Consider the following 14,055-nt stretch of genomic DNA (forward strand, 5'->3'; position numbering starts at 1 on the left):
TTGAGACTTGGGGTCACTAAATAGGGAGTTAAGAGGAGGAAGGTGTTAAAAAGAGCTTGAAGACTCAATGCCCTATGGTGAAGGGAGACCGGCATTTTGGTGGTAGGCAAGGTGTGCTGGTGCATATTTGGGGAGATGTGAAATTGTACCCCTAAGACAACTTCAGTCTCATAAAACAACATTTCCTCAATAAAAATATAATAAAGATAGAATAAAATGCTGTGTTGACAGCACATGTTTATCTCTTTTTCCTCCCAAGCACTCCCAAAATGATAGCAAAGGAATAAAAAAGGTCTAGACTAATAAGGACCAAGAAGTTCAAGAAAGAAGTCAAACTCTCGAGAAAGGAGTGGAGATGAGATTTAAACAATTCTAGGACATATAGGAATGAAAAAAAAATCAGTAAGTGTATTTTTGTTTGTTTGTTTTGAATGTCATTCTATCTGGGTGTTAGTGGTTTACAGTGCAGTTTTCATTGAAATTTTAATTTTTTAATCAGGGTAAAGTTTTAGAAAACTGCATGTTTTTTTTAATTTTTTATAGTTATTTATTTATTTTCCCTTTTGTTGTCCTTGTTTTTTTAATTGATGTTGTAGTTATTATTGTTATTGTTATTGATGTCGTCATTGTTAGATAGGACAGAGAGAAATGGAAAGAGGAAGGGAAGACAGAGATGGGGAGAGAAAGACACATGCAGACCTGCCTCACCGCCTGTGAAGCGACTCCCTTGCAAGTTGCGAGTTGGGGGCTCGAACCGGGATCCTTACTGTCCTTGCACTTTGTGCCATGTGAGCTTAACCCGCTGCGCTACCGCCCGACTCCTGAAAACTGCATGTTTTCAGAGTACAAATTCACACCTCTTCCAATGTATTATATCATACTACACACCACCAAATGAAAAGTATCCCTCCTACCCTCAAGTCAACTAGATTTACTCTTTTTTGTTGACCCACCATTGTACTTTGGCTTCCTCAGTTTTGTGCTGAGAGTGCAGGGTTTCTTTTAGTTTGGTTATGTGTGTTCCTTTAGGAGAAAGCTGCAATTTTAAATGTGTACAGAGGGGATTGGTAAACATAAAACAGCTATTCTGCTCTGTGAAACTCTTGAGAAGCTCCACCAAGTCAAGAGTGAAACTGAAACTGAAAACAGAGATTGGTTGAGTATGTGTGAGTAAACAGAACAGTGTCTAAGATTCCCATTCTTACCCCCAAGCCATTGGTCAGGAAAACCAGCTGGTTTCCATCTTTGAATACATTCATTATATAGACCATAATGATAGTTCAACCTGTTAGAACACTTAACATGCATGAGACCCTGGAGGTCTCTCTACCTCTATCCTCTCTTATAAATAATGTTTAATATTTTATTAGTGATTTAATATTGGTTGAAAGAATTTTCAGATTTTAAGGGTATAGTTCCAAGCCACGTCCATCACAAAATATCTGTGCCCTCTGCTTCATGATAACAACTACAGTTCTCATGAAATTTTAGAGGCATTTAGGGTACTTTTTTGAGGGATAGTCAAACCATTTTCATTTAGGATAATTGTTGATATATGTGTTTTACTCACTGGCATTCTATACTTTTTTCTGTTTGTTTCCTGTTTTTATTGTGTTTTTTTCTATAGTATACTTCTATGTGTCAATAGTTCTCCATAGTTTATGTCGCTTTCTGTGTGTCCTAGCTCCATATTGTGACTACATTGTGTATTGTATTCAACTTACTACATCTAAAAGAGTCAGTCTTTCATAAACTGTTCATGTCTCATAGTTTTTTGCTTGAACAGCTTCTATCCATTTCTTCCTTCCCATTCATAAGCTAAAGTTGTCTCATATTTCTATGGTTTGTATTTTGATTCTGTTTTACTGTGTATCACCTGGTTGAAAGCTAAATGCTAGTGGTTTCTTTGTTGTATGTGACATTCTTTTCAGTAACTTTTGCATTACAGACCCACAGCTTGCAGAATTTTTTTCTGTCTGTGACTTTGATAGTTTTACAATGATTTGTCTTGGTGTAGGTCAATTTGGGCTTAAGAATTTGGGGGTTCCCTCTGCTTTCTAAGCATCTATTTCCTGATCATATCCCAGATTTGGACTTTTCCATTATTATTTCTTTAAATATATTTTCTACTCCTGTCTCTCTTCTTGTTTTCACTGCCTGATAAATTCTGATGTTTGTATTTCTAATAAAGTCTTCTGTTTCTCAAAGAATGTCTTCACTTTTACTAAACCTTTTTTCTCCATCTACTCTGACATCAAAGAGTATAGTAATTTTGCCCTTTATTCTTGATATTCTCCCTTCAGTAGGAGTGAAACTTTCTTGATATTTAAGATTGGAGCATAGTCAATGTGTCCTTCACTCCCTTTATCTCTGTTTTCATGTTCCTATCAAGTGAATCTCTTAGGTTGTTGTTTTATTTATAAATCCATTTCTCTATGTTAAGTTGAGAGGTTTGTATTTCTTCAAATTTCCTAATGTTGCATTACCTAAATTCTTTCTCTGATTGCTCCTCTAAATCTGCATATTTATGTATTTGTGTGATATATTCATTATACATATTGGGCATTCTCTTAGTTTTAGCCATCTATTTTGGTTTGTATTTATAATATAATAACGTAGTGCTATGGTTATAGCACTGGGGTTCTGCTTAGTATATTATGAGTTGCAGGGGGAAGGAGGGAATTTTGAAGAAATGTTATCATATAATGGTACCTAATGTCTCTTAAGCAAAATCCTAGTCAGGGAAATGAGTGGGCTCTAGACTGCCTTCTGCTCTTCTTGCACTACTTCCTAAAAATTGGAATTCAGCAATGAAGTCAAAGCCATTTTCCCCTCCTGTAGGGTTATTTGACCCCATTTGCCTCAGTGTCTATGGTGGCTGGGGTACCTTATAATTTGGTCAACTTTTCTGCTGCCACAACAGTACAATGTTTAGTTCCCTGGTTCTCCCTGGCTGCCCCAGTGGGTTCGATCAAGTGGTCATTGTCTCTATAGGTCTGAATTACAGTTCCTAAGATGTATTTCTGAAGCTGTGTGGTTACTTAGCTGTGCAGTTCCTGAATGTAAATAGATTAAATAAATCTCTGTATTTTAGATTTGAGGACCCCAGAGGAGAAAAAAAAATTCCTTGCCTAACCACCTTTCATTGTAGACTACCAGTTAGCAATTTTCATCCATGCATAGACTTCTAATAAGTGTTTTTTTACTTCACTCTGAAATATATACAGACAGCCAAGGATCAGGAGTCATGTGGTCCAATTTCTGCCTACTAGCCTCACCACCCTCACCCATCATCTTCATCTCTCATCTATATTATTGCAATAGTCTTTTAACAGGTCTTCTAACTTTTACCTTTGCCCTAGTACAGTTTCTTCTTGGAACAGTTGTTAAAGAGATATTTTTAAGAGAAGCTAAATCATAACATTCCTCTTTTTTAAAAAAAACCTTTCAGTGATTCACTGTCTTGATTAGAGTGAAAGCTAACGTCCATTTCCAAGTTCACAAAGACCTTTGCTTTCCGGACACATTTTCTACTGTTCTTCCATTATTTCACTACACTTCATCTTCATTGACTTTTTGGATGTTTAATAACAGCAAAAATCTTTCACCTGAGAAAGATGGGTCCAGAAATTAGGGCAGCTTGGAATGTTCCTACTCATGACCATAGAATGCAAGCTCACACCTACAGGGATGCAGAGGTCACATAGGCTCCTAAGCAGAAAATGGACCCCAGATCAAATGGATGGGGTTTACAGTCAACAAAATTTATGCACCTTCCGCATATTTTGGAGCTACTCTATGCCCTGATCCAGCTTTCTGGTCCTTTTTCCAGCCATGATATCATATCCCCAGACAATAACATGGGTCCACTTGCATATCAGATGTCAGGCTCAGAAAGAAGAAGAAAAAAAACACTAGTATAGTCATAGGCCCTTTGGAATATAATTAAACTAGGCCTACTAGCTATCTACAAAACAGAGACCCCCCAAATCTTCATCTGCAATATTCCAGCCTTAAGGTTCATGATTAGTCAACAATGTATTTGGCTTTATACATTAACTTTTTTTTCAGCCACCAGGTTCCAGATGCTACCATGATGCCAACCTGATTTCCCTGGGCAAATGACCCCACCAATGTGTCCTGGAGCTCCGCTTCCCCAGAGACACACCCTACTAGGGAAAGAGAGAGGCAGCCTGGGAGTATGGACCGACCAGTCAACGCCCATGTTCAGCGGGGAAGCAATTACAGAAGCCAGACCTTCTACCTTCTGCAACCCACAATGACCCTGGGTCCATGCTCCCAGAGGGATAGAGAATGGGAAAGCAATCAGGGGAGGGGGTGGGATATGGTGATTGGGTGGTGGGAATTGTGTGGAATTGTACCCCTCCTACCCTATGGTTTTGTTAATTAATCCTTTCTTAAATAAAAAAATTTTTTTTTTAATTTCTATGCCCGAGGCTGTAGGATCCCAGGTTAAATTCCCAGCACCACCAAAAGCCAGAACTGAGCATACTTTGGACTGAGAATCATTATGATCTTCCAGCAGAGGGGATGGGATATGGAATTCTCTTATCCTATGGTTTTGCTGATATTTTCTATTTTTATATTATAAATAAATTATTTTTAAAAAATTTTTATTTATAAAAAGGAAACATTGACTAAACCATAGGAGAAAAGGGGTACAACTACACCCAATGCCCACCACCAGATCTTCATATCCCATCCCTTCCCCAGACAGCTTTCCTATTCTTTAACCCTCTGGGAGTATGGACCCAAAGTCATTGTGGGGTGCAGAAGGTGGAAGGTCTGGCTTCTGTAATAGCTTCCCTGCAGAACATGGGCATTGACAGCTTGATCCATACTCCCAGGCTGTCTCTCTCTTTCGTTAGTGGGGAAGGGCTATGGGGAAGCGGAGATCCAGGACACATTGGTGGGGTTGTCTGTCCAGGGAAGTCAAGTTGGCATCATGCTAGCATCTGGAACCTGGTGGCAGAAAAGAGAGTTAACATACAAAGCCAAACAAATTGTTGACCAATCATGGACCTAGTGGCTGTAATAGTGCAGATGAAGAGTTGGGGGGGGTCCTCCATTTTATAAATAGCTACTAAGCATATTTTAGTTATATTCCAAAGGGCCTGTGGCTATACTAGTTGGGTTTTTTTTTCTTTTTCTTTTTTCCCCTGAGCCTGAAATCTGACATGCATGTGGATCCAAGTTATTGTCTGGGGAGATGATGGCATGGCTCAAAAAAGGACTAGAAAGCTGGATCAGGGAAATGGAGTATAAAATATATAGGAAATATAATATGGGAAAGGGGTATAAAAATTTTTTACTGTAAACCCTATCAATTTGATGTGATCTGGAGCCTATATTCACATAGGAGCCTATGTTACCTCTGCATCACTGTGGATCTGAGCTCACATTCTGTGGTAATGAGTAGGAACATTCCAAGCTGCCCTAATATCAGGACCCATCTTCCTCAGGTATAGCATAGAGTATGTTGTCCAGCCTCCCTTCAGAGGATGGAACATTCTCTACCGTTGTGGGTCCAAGTTGAGGGCAAGGTCCTATGGGAATACACAAAGGGGTCTACTTTGTTGTTCCTGACAGAAATGACTGGTAACAATGGAGAAAGAGATTTATTTGAGGTCTAGGCCCATCATGTCTGTTTGAGAATCTCAGGACTCCAAGATTAGGGCCCAAACTGATGGGGTGGCCTGATAGTGACTAAAAAGTCATCATTAAAGTATGCCAGTCTCTTTCCCTTATTCAGCTTTTGCAGAAAGGAAAACTAAAAGCAGGAATTGGCTAAATTTGGATTAGAGCACCAAAGTAAAAACCCTGGGGTGAGGGTGGGGGTGGATGTTCAGCTTCATGGGGTGGGGGGTCCAAGGAGGATGGAATGGGATACAGTCTTTTGGTGGTGGGAATGCTGTTTATGTACACTCCTATTAATTTGTAGTTCTATAAATCACAATTTAATTAATATGAGAGGGGGAAAATTGATTGTATGTCTCAAACTTTTTAAATCACAGACTGAGTCTTTTTAATACGTAGGCTGAGTTTTTGATATGTTGACTGTCTCAAAAGCCTAGACCAGGGAGAACAGAAGCAACCGGTGGCACAGCTATATACAAATAATGTCAAAGGACATAAATTATGGTGATGTTGGATATTATACAGCAAGTCCTAACAAAGGAAAATTTCAAAGTTAATTGAATTGCCAAATAATGTGATTATAGTAATAACTATCTATTGTCTTCTTAAACCCTAAGACAGCAGGAACCTCCAGTTTCCTCTATAGAACCTGTATTTCCCCCAGTCCTAGAAAGTGGGTGGGCCTCACTTTCCTGCATGCTTCTCTCAATTCATACCAAACAATATTGCATCCACTGATCCCAACCTAACCAACGCAGTGAGTACCATCTCAGCATGCTTCACTTCAGACTGTGTCCAGAGAAGTCAGGGATGGAATGTCAACCCTTCACCCTCATTATTCAGGTGAGACCTTTCCTTTCATAGTATCTCTAATTCTATTCAAGGAGGGTCACTTCCTAACAAAGTCCCAAAACCTAGATATAGACCAGGTCCCATAAGATAGAGCATATGTTCACATGTATTCATAAATTAGGGTAAAATAAATACCTGAAAGCAAAAATACACAATAGTCTGTAATGAGTCAGTATGAAGTTCATAATGAAATAGTGTCTACTTAGACTTAGATACCCTCCTCACCTACCTCCTATTTCAGTTCTCTCACTCAATCCAAAGCTAAGAGACATATTTTTAACATCCCCATGTTTATATCAGTAGGAATGATAAAGTAAGGAACTTCCAAAACTCTCTCTTCTATAAAAGCAATGAGAATACTGGAAAAATTGATGTCAACATTTTAAGGACTCTGAAAATTAACTAAAGTTTTACAGCAATCTGGGGAGCACTTATTCAATAAAAATGTCTGACTTTCTGTGAAAGATTGAATTTTAACTCACCATTGCCATTCTGCTACCTAGAGCTCCAGTGGCCTTGAAATCCAATGTCCCTGAAATCACAGTGAAAACCAGAAGCCGTGCAGTCACAAGAAAGGAAAGAATGGGGTTTAATATCCTTCAAAGCCTCATTATCAGAAGGGAAAAAAAATATTTTTATTAGTTGACTTATATGGTGGAACACTCCACTTCTAAGATTTGTCTTTGTTGATTCTGAAAGGTTCATAACTATGTGTAAATTATGTGATAACTTCAATTAATGCAAAAAGTATTTAAAAAACTATGCTTACATATACATATGAGAAATAGAATATCCTGGAAGGATCCATAGAGATGATAGCAGTTATCTCAAAAGAAAGGAAGTACAAGGTACAGAGTTCAGAGTTCAGAAATAGGTTCACATAAATGTCAGCTATCTGGGACAAAGAAAATTTAGTGAGGGAAAAGACAGGCCTCGAACAACTGAACAACTATATGAAAAAATCAAAATTACCCTTAACCTAAGCCTCATGCCTTACAAAAAAAGCAGATCATAAGTCTAAATATGAAGTAAAGTTAAACAGTTTTTGGAAAAAAACACAGGAGAAATTTTTGTGACTTTTTTTCAGCAATAAAAATGTAGATACAACACCAAATGCATGATCATATGAGAAAAAATGATAGGGAGTCAGGCGGTAGTGCAGCGGGTAAGTGCAGGTGGCACAAAGTGCAAGGACTGGCATAAGGATCCCGGTTCGAACCCCGACTCCCCACCTGCAATGGAGTCGCTTCACAGGCGGTGAAGCAGGTCTGCAGGTGTCTATCTTTCTCTCCCCCTCTCTGTCTTCCCCTCCTCTCTCCATTTCTCTCTGTCCTATCCAACAGTGATGACATCAATAACAACAACAATAATAACTACAACAATAAAACAAGAGCAACAAAAGGGAATGAATAAATAAATAAATATTTTTTAAAAATGATAAGGGCTGGGGACATAGCATAATGGTTACGAAAAAGATGTTCATGCCTGAGGTTCTGAGGTACCAGGTTCAACCCCCAGAACTACCATAAATCAGAGCTGAGTAATGCTTGGGTGTTCTCTCTCCATATCTCTCTCTCTCTCTCTCTCTCTCTCTCTCTCCCATTAAAATAAATAAAATATTAAAGCAGAAAAATGCATACTTTAAAAAATATATAAAAAGAATTCCATCAAAATTATATACCTTTCTGTTGGTGATGTTGGAAAGGATATGGAAACTAAGGAACTCTATTATGCTCCTGGTGGGAGTGCAAACTGGTCCAACCATTATGGAGAATTTTTAAATAAACACCAATGAAAATACTTTAGTATCTAGAAAAAAAACACTCTTAGGTATTTATCCAAAAGACATGAAAGCATTAATTAGAAGGGACATATGTACCCGTGTTCATAGCTACATTATTTACAATGGTCAAGATATGGAAGCAACCTAAATGCCCATTGACAGATGACTAGATGAGGGAATTAGTGGACATACACTCAATAGAGTACAACTCAGCAAGTAAAGATGATATTGTGTCCTTTGGCAAAGAATGGATGGAACTAGAGGACATTATGCTTAGTGAATTCAGTAAGGAGGTGAAGGACAACTGCCAGATGATTTCACTTATATGTGAAATATAGAGAATTGGAACACATGGACTTGAAATAAAAATAGTCAACCCACCTCTATAGTCTTGGGAGGACTATAGTGGTTATAGTTGTGGGGGGTGGGAGTCGGGTGGTAGCGCCTCGGGTTAAGTGCATGTGTCGCAAAGTGCAAGGACCACATAAAGATCCCGGTTGGAGCCCCCGGCTCCCCACCTGCAGGGGTGTCGCTTCAAAGCGGTGAAGCAGGTCTGCAGGTGTCTATCTTTCTCTCCCCGCCTCCATTTCTCTCTGTCCTATCCAACAACGACAACAACAATAATAGCTACAACAAGGGCAACAAAAGGGAATAAATTAATATTTTAAAAAACAAGGCAACAAAAGGGAATAAATAAAAAAAATATTTTTTAAAAAATAGTTGTGGGGGGAGGACGGATAGGGGTATAGATAAAGGTATAGAACTTTGGTGGTGAGTGTGGTGTGTAACTATTATTTTTTAGATTTTTTTATTAATTTCTTTTTTCTTATTTTTTTTATTTATAAAAAAGAAACATTGACAAAACCATAGGCTAAGAGGGGTACAACTCCACACAGTTCCCACCACCAGAACTCCATATCCCATCCCCTCCCCTGATAGCTTCCCTATTCTTTATCCCTCTGGGAGTATGGACCCAGGGTCATTGTGGGTAGCAGAAGGTGGAAGGTCTGGCTTCTGTAATTGCTTCCCCGCTGAACATGGGCATTGACAGCTTGATCCATACTCCTAGCCTGTCTCTCTCTTTCTATAGTGGGGTGGGGCTCTGGGAAAGCGGGGCTCCAGGACACATTGGTGGGGTTCTCTGTCTGGGGAAGTCTGGTTGGCATCATGGTAGCATCTGGAACCTGGTGGCTGAAAAGAAAGTTAACATATAAAGCCAAACAAGTTGTTGACTAATCATGAATCTAAAGGCTGGAATAATGCAGATGAAGACTTGGGAGATTAATGGCTTACAGCTGACAGTAAAATGCAATAGTTTGTACATGTGTGACATTTCCCAGTTTTGAAAATAACATTTCAACACCTACTAAGTCGTCTGCCTTCATGTCCCAGAACCTGAACCCTCTCCCCCAAACCACCCCAGAGTCTTTTACTTTGGTGCAATACACCAACTCCAGTCCAAGTCCTGCTTAGTGTTTTCCCTTCTGATCTTGTTTACCAACTTCTATGAGATCATCTTGTATTCATCCTTCTCTTTCTGCCTTATCTCACTTAACATGATTCCTTGAAGCTCCATACAAGATGGAGTAAAGAAGTGACTTCACCATTTTGAATAGTTGAGTAGTATTCCATTGTGCATATATACCACAATTTACTCAGCCACTCATCTATTGATGGACACTTGGGTTGCTTCCAGGTTTTGGCAATTACAAAGTGTGCTGCTATGAACATATTTGTACACAAATCTTTTTGGATGGGATATTTGGTCTCCCAGGAGAGGAATTACAGGGTCGTAGGGTAGGTCCACTTCTAGCCTTCTGAGATTTCTCCTAATTGCTCAGTGTGGAACTACTATAGACTTCCTATATATAAATCACTGTCTAAGCACTAGTAAAAATAAGTAAATAAATAACCATTAAAAATAAAAATAAGTAAATAAATAACTAAGAACTGTTAAGTGCTGCAAAACAGAAAATAAATACTTAACAAATATTTTCTTTATGAGAGAAAACATGCAAAACAGTAGAAGAAAGTAACAGAGGAAGGAAGGCTTTGATTAGTGGTGGGAGCAGTGCACAGACACATCATCAGATAAGAAATTGTGACAACAACTGCCTTGTAAATCAACACTTTGTGCCCCCTCAATAAGGTGACTTTTCACGGAAAAAAATCCATCAGATTTCTAACATTTTAAATTCAAATGAAAGTACAAGGCAAGCAAGATAAAGTGAAGTTATCTCACATGACAGGAGAAACCTAGGAATTCCAAGCTCCCTCTGTTCAGATAGCTCAAAAAGATGAAAACTATTTTCATAATCATACCAAGTGCTAGCTGTCCTTTTCACCCTCATTCTTTCATAAGTGCACTGTGGGTTTTCTGGGGACATGTTCTGTACTAATGGTTAATGGAATGCTTGTGTATACTTATAATAAAAGAAATTAAGTTTTCAAAAAATCTTTTTATAACTCTCCTCTACAAAAATATACTGTTAAGATAATGGAAAAAAAGGAAATCACAGGCTAGTAAAATATATTATTAACCACATAGCCAACATTTACCTTGTATCTAGAATATATTTTAATTAATACTTAATAAAATCAATAGCAAGTCAATTATTAAAATAGAAGAGACACTTTAATAGATCTTACCAAAGATTATTTATAAATTACTATAAGCAAATGAAAACATGCTCAAAGAATGTTTTTATTTGTCAATAAAAATTAAAACTAAAATCAGATAACACCACATACCTTTAAGAATGGATAAAGTCACCTAATGATACCGAGCACATCTGGGATATTCACACATTGCTGCTGAAAATGCAAAATGGAGGGGCCAGGTGGTGGCGCACCTGGTTGAGGTTCACATTACACCTTACAATGCGCAAGGACCCAGGTTCGAGTCCCCGGTCCCCATATGCAGGGGGAAAGCTTCACAAGTGGTGAAGCAGCGATGCAGGTGTCTCTCTGTCTCCCACCCTCTCTATCCCTCCCTTTCCTCTCAATTTCTGACTGTCTCTATCCAATAAGTAAATAAAGATAATTTTTAAAAAATTAAAAAAAGAAAATGCAAAATGGTACAGACACTTCACAAATCATTTGTTCAATTTCTTAGAAGATTAAATAAAAGCTAACCTATATGACCGAGCAGTCCCAACCCGGTGAATTAAAAACTGTATTTTCATTTGTCTGCTTGTTTGTTTTGCTAGTGATTTAATATTGATTTACAAAATTATAAGATAACAGGGCTGTACATCCAAACCTTTCCCACCATCAGAATTATATATACCCATCCCCTCTACTGGATTCTGAGAGAGCAAGAGATAGATAAGAGTACTCCTGATTTGAGTTCTTACATATACAAGTCCTGTGTTCTACCTGTTGGGTCACTTCAGTCTGTATTTCAGCAATTTTAGATATTATCTAATCTCCCAAGATCACAGATATGTGTTGACTATTTATCAACCTATATTTATATATATATTTGCCCATTTTTTCCCTATACTCCTGTCTTCTTTTCCTTTCTAAGTCACACATACCTAATACTTCTGAATGTCTCATCTTTCTCATATATATATATATATATATATATATATAGAGAGAGAGAGAGAGAGAGAGAGTTGACAGTAAGATAAAGTAGTTTGTAAAATATAGTAGTTTGTCGACAGTAAAATATAGTAGTTTGAATTTTTCATGTTTCCACATAGCAATTCAATCCCCCACTGTGTCCTCCTCTGCCATCATGTTCCAGGAACTGAACCCTCCTCTTATCCCAGAGTCTTTTACTTTGGTAAACAACTCCACTCCAAATTGTGCTTTGTGTTTTCCCTTCTGTTCTTGTTTTTCAACTTTCATCTATGACTTAGGGTTTTTTTTTTTCTTTTTTTTAGGTTTGTTTGTTTCCCTCTTCTCTCTTTGGGTCCTGATGGAATTGGAGTTCACAGCCCTCTGGTCATCTTCCCCTAACATTTCTCCCCCTTTGGGAGTATGTACCAAAATTCTTTTCTATATATTTTATTTACTTATTTGGGTACAGACAGAGAGAAATCAAGAGGGGAGTGGGGAGGTTGAGAAGAAGAGAGACAGAGAGACACTTGCAGCACTGCTTCACCACTTGTGAAGTTTTCCCCATGCAGATGGAGAACAGGCTCTTGAACCTGGGTCCTTGCGCATTGTAGCATGTACAATCAACCAGGTGTGCCACCACCTGACCCCTACACCAAAATTCTTTATGGGGTACAGAAAGTGGAAGGTCTGGCTGCTATAATTGCTTATGTGTGTTGGCACGTCGAGCCTGAAAAATTGTGTTTACTCAAAATATATTTGTTGAGTGCCTGAATGGATGAGTGAATCTTCTCTAATGTAAAAAGACTAGATAATATCTAAAATTGCTGAAATACAGACCGAAGTGATCCAACAGGTAGAACACAGGACTTGTATATGTAAGAACTCAAATCAGGAGTACTCTTATCTATCTCTTGCTTTCTCAGAATAAATAAATCCTTTTTAAAAAATAAACAAACTACTTGGAAAAATAAATAGTGGTATAGGCCTAGTTTTGGAGAAATGGCCTACTATAGTAAATAGTTTAAAGGGACTGATTACAAAGGACAGGACTAATGGCTTGGAATAGCTATAAGTTACTTCTGCTTTTTTCATTAAAAAAATAAATCTTAGGGGTGGAGCCAAGATGGCTGGGAGCCACAGCTGCAGTGAGCTCCAAGATGCAGCAGCTTGTAAGCCAGGATCTGCTGGATAGGGTAGGATACTGGGCTGTCTGTAGGAGGGTGAACACGGGCTGGTCAGAGTGACACCAAACTGCAGTCCCATAACTCTGTCTTGGGCTGACAAATGGAGATTAGGGAGACAAAGTAAAACCCTTTGATTATTATTTTTAATATGTTTTTTAATTTTTTTAAACTTTATTTATTTATTTAATCTTTTGTTGCCCTTGTTGTTTTATTGTTGTAGTTACTATTATTGTTGTTGTTGTTATTGATGTCATCATTGTTGGATAGCACAGAGAGAAATGGAGAGAGAAGGGGAAGACAGAGAAGGGGAAAGAAAGATAGACACCTGCAGACCTGCTTCACTGCCTGTGAAGCGACTCCCCTGCAGGTGGAGTGCCGGGTGCTCTAACAGGGATCCTTACGCCAGTCCTTGCGCTTTACACCACGTGCACTTAATCCACTGTGCTACTGTCTGACTCCCAATCCTTTGATTCTTTATAAGCTCACCACCCCCACCTCAGTATCAGCCCCCAGGGCAGCGCAGCCACTCCTAGCAGGCTCCCCTCCGAGCTATTTTCCTTACTAAGATTCCTGGCTCACCAGGGGAGTCATTGCAAGCCTCTTCCTTTAACTTCTCTTTTTTTTTTTAAGTGGCTGGAGCTCTATTTGAGTGACAAAATACCTGACCAATCAAAGCCTACCGCCAATCGAGCATTCCAAGCTACAGACTGACTGTTAGGGGTTTTCTACTCTATTTTATTTTATTTTATTACTACTATTATTATATACACGTGTCATTTTTCCATCCACCTTCTTCAATTTGACCAAAAGTAATCGTTGTTGTTTTTTCCAGTGCTAGGTGACTAGTTGTCCTATACATTGTGAGAGGAACTTGTTTCTCTCGACCTCTTCTCTCCACTCTCCTTTTTCCCCTCCTCCTAGCTAATTTTTTTTTAAAAAACTCTTTCCTTTCGCTGCTCTTACTTTTTCTTTCTTTCTTTCTTTCATTCTTCTTTTCTTTTTTTATTCTTT

Source organism: Erinaceus europaeus, chromosome X, assembly GCF_950295315.1.
Source record: "Erinaceus europaeus chromosome X, mEriEur2.1, whole genome shotgun sequence".
In the NCBI taxonomy this organism is placed as follows: Eukaryota; Metazoa; Chordata; class Mammalia; order Eulipotyphla; family Erinaceidae; genus Erinaceus; species Erinaceus europaeus.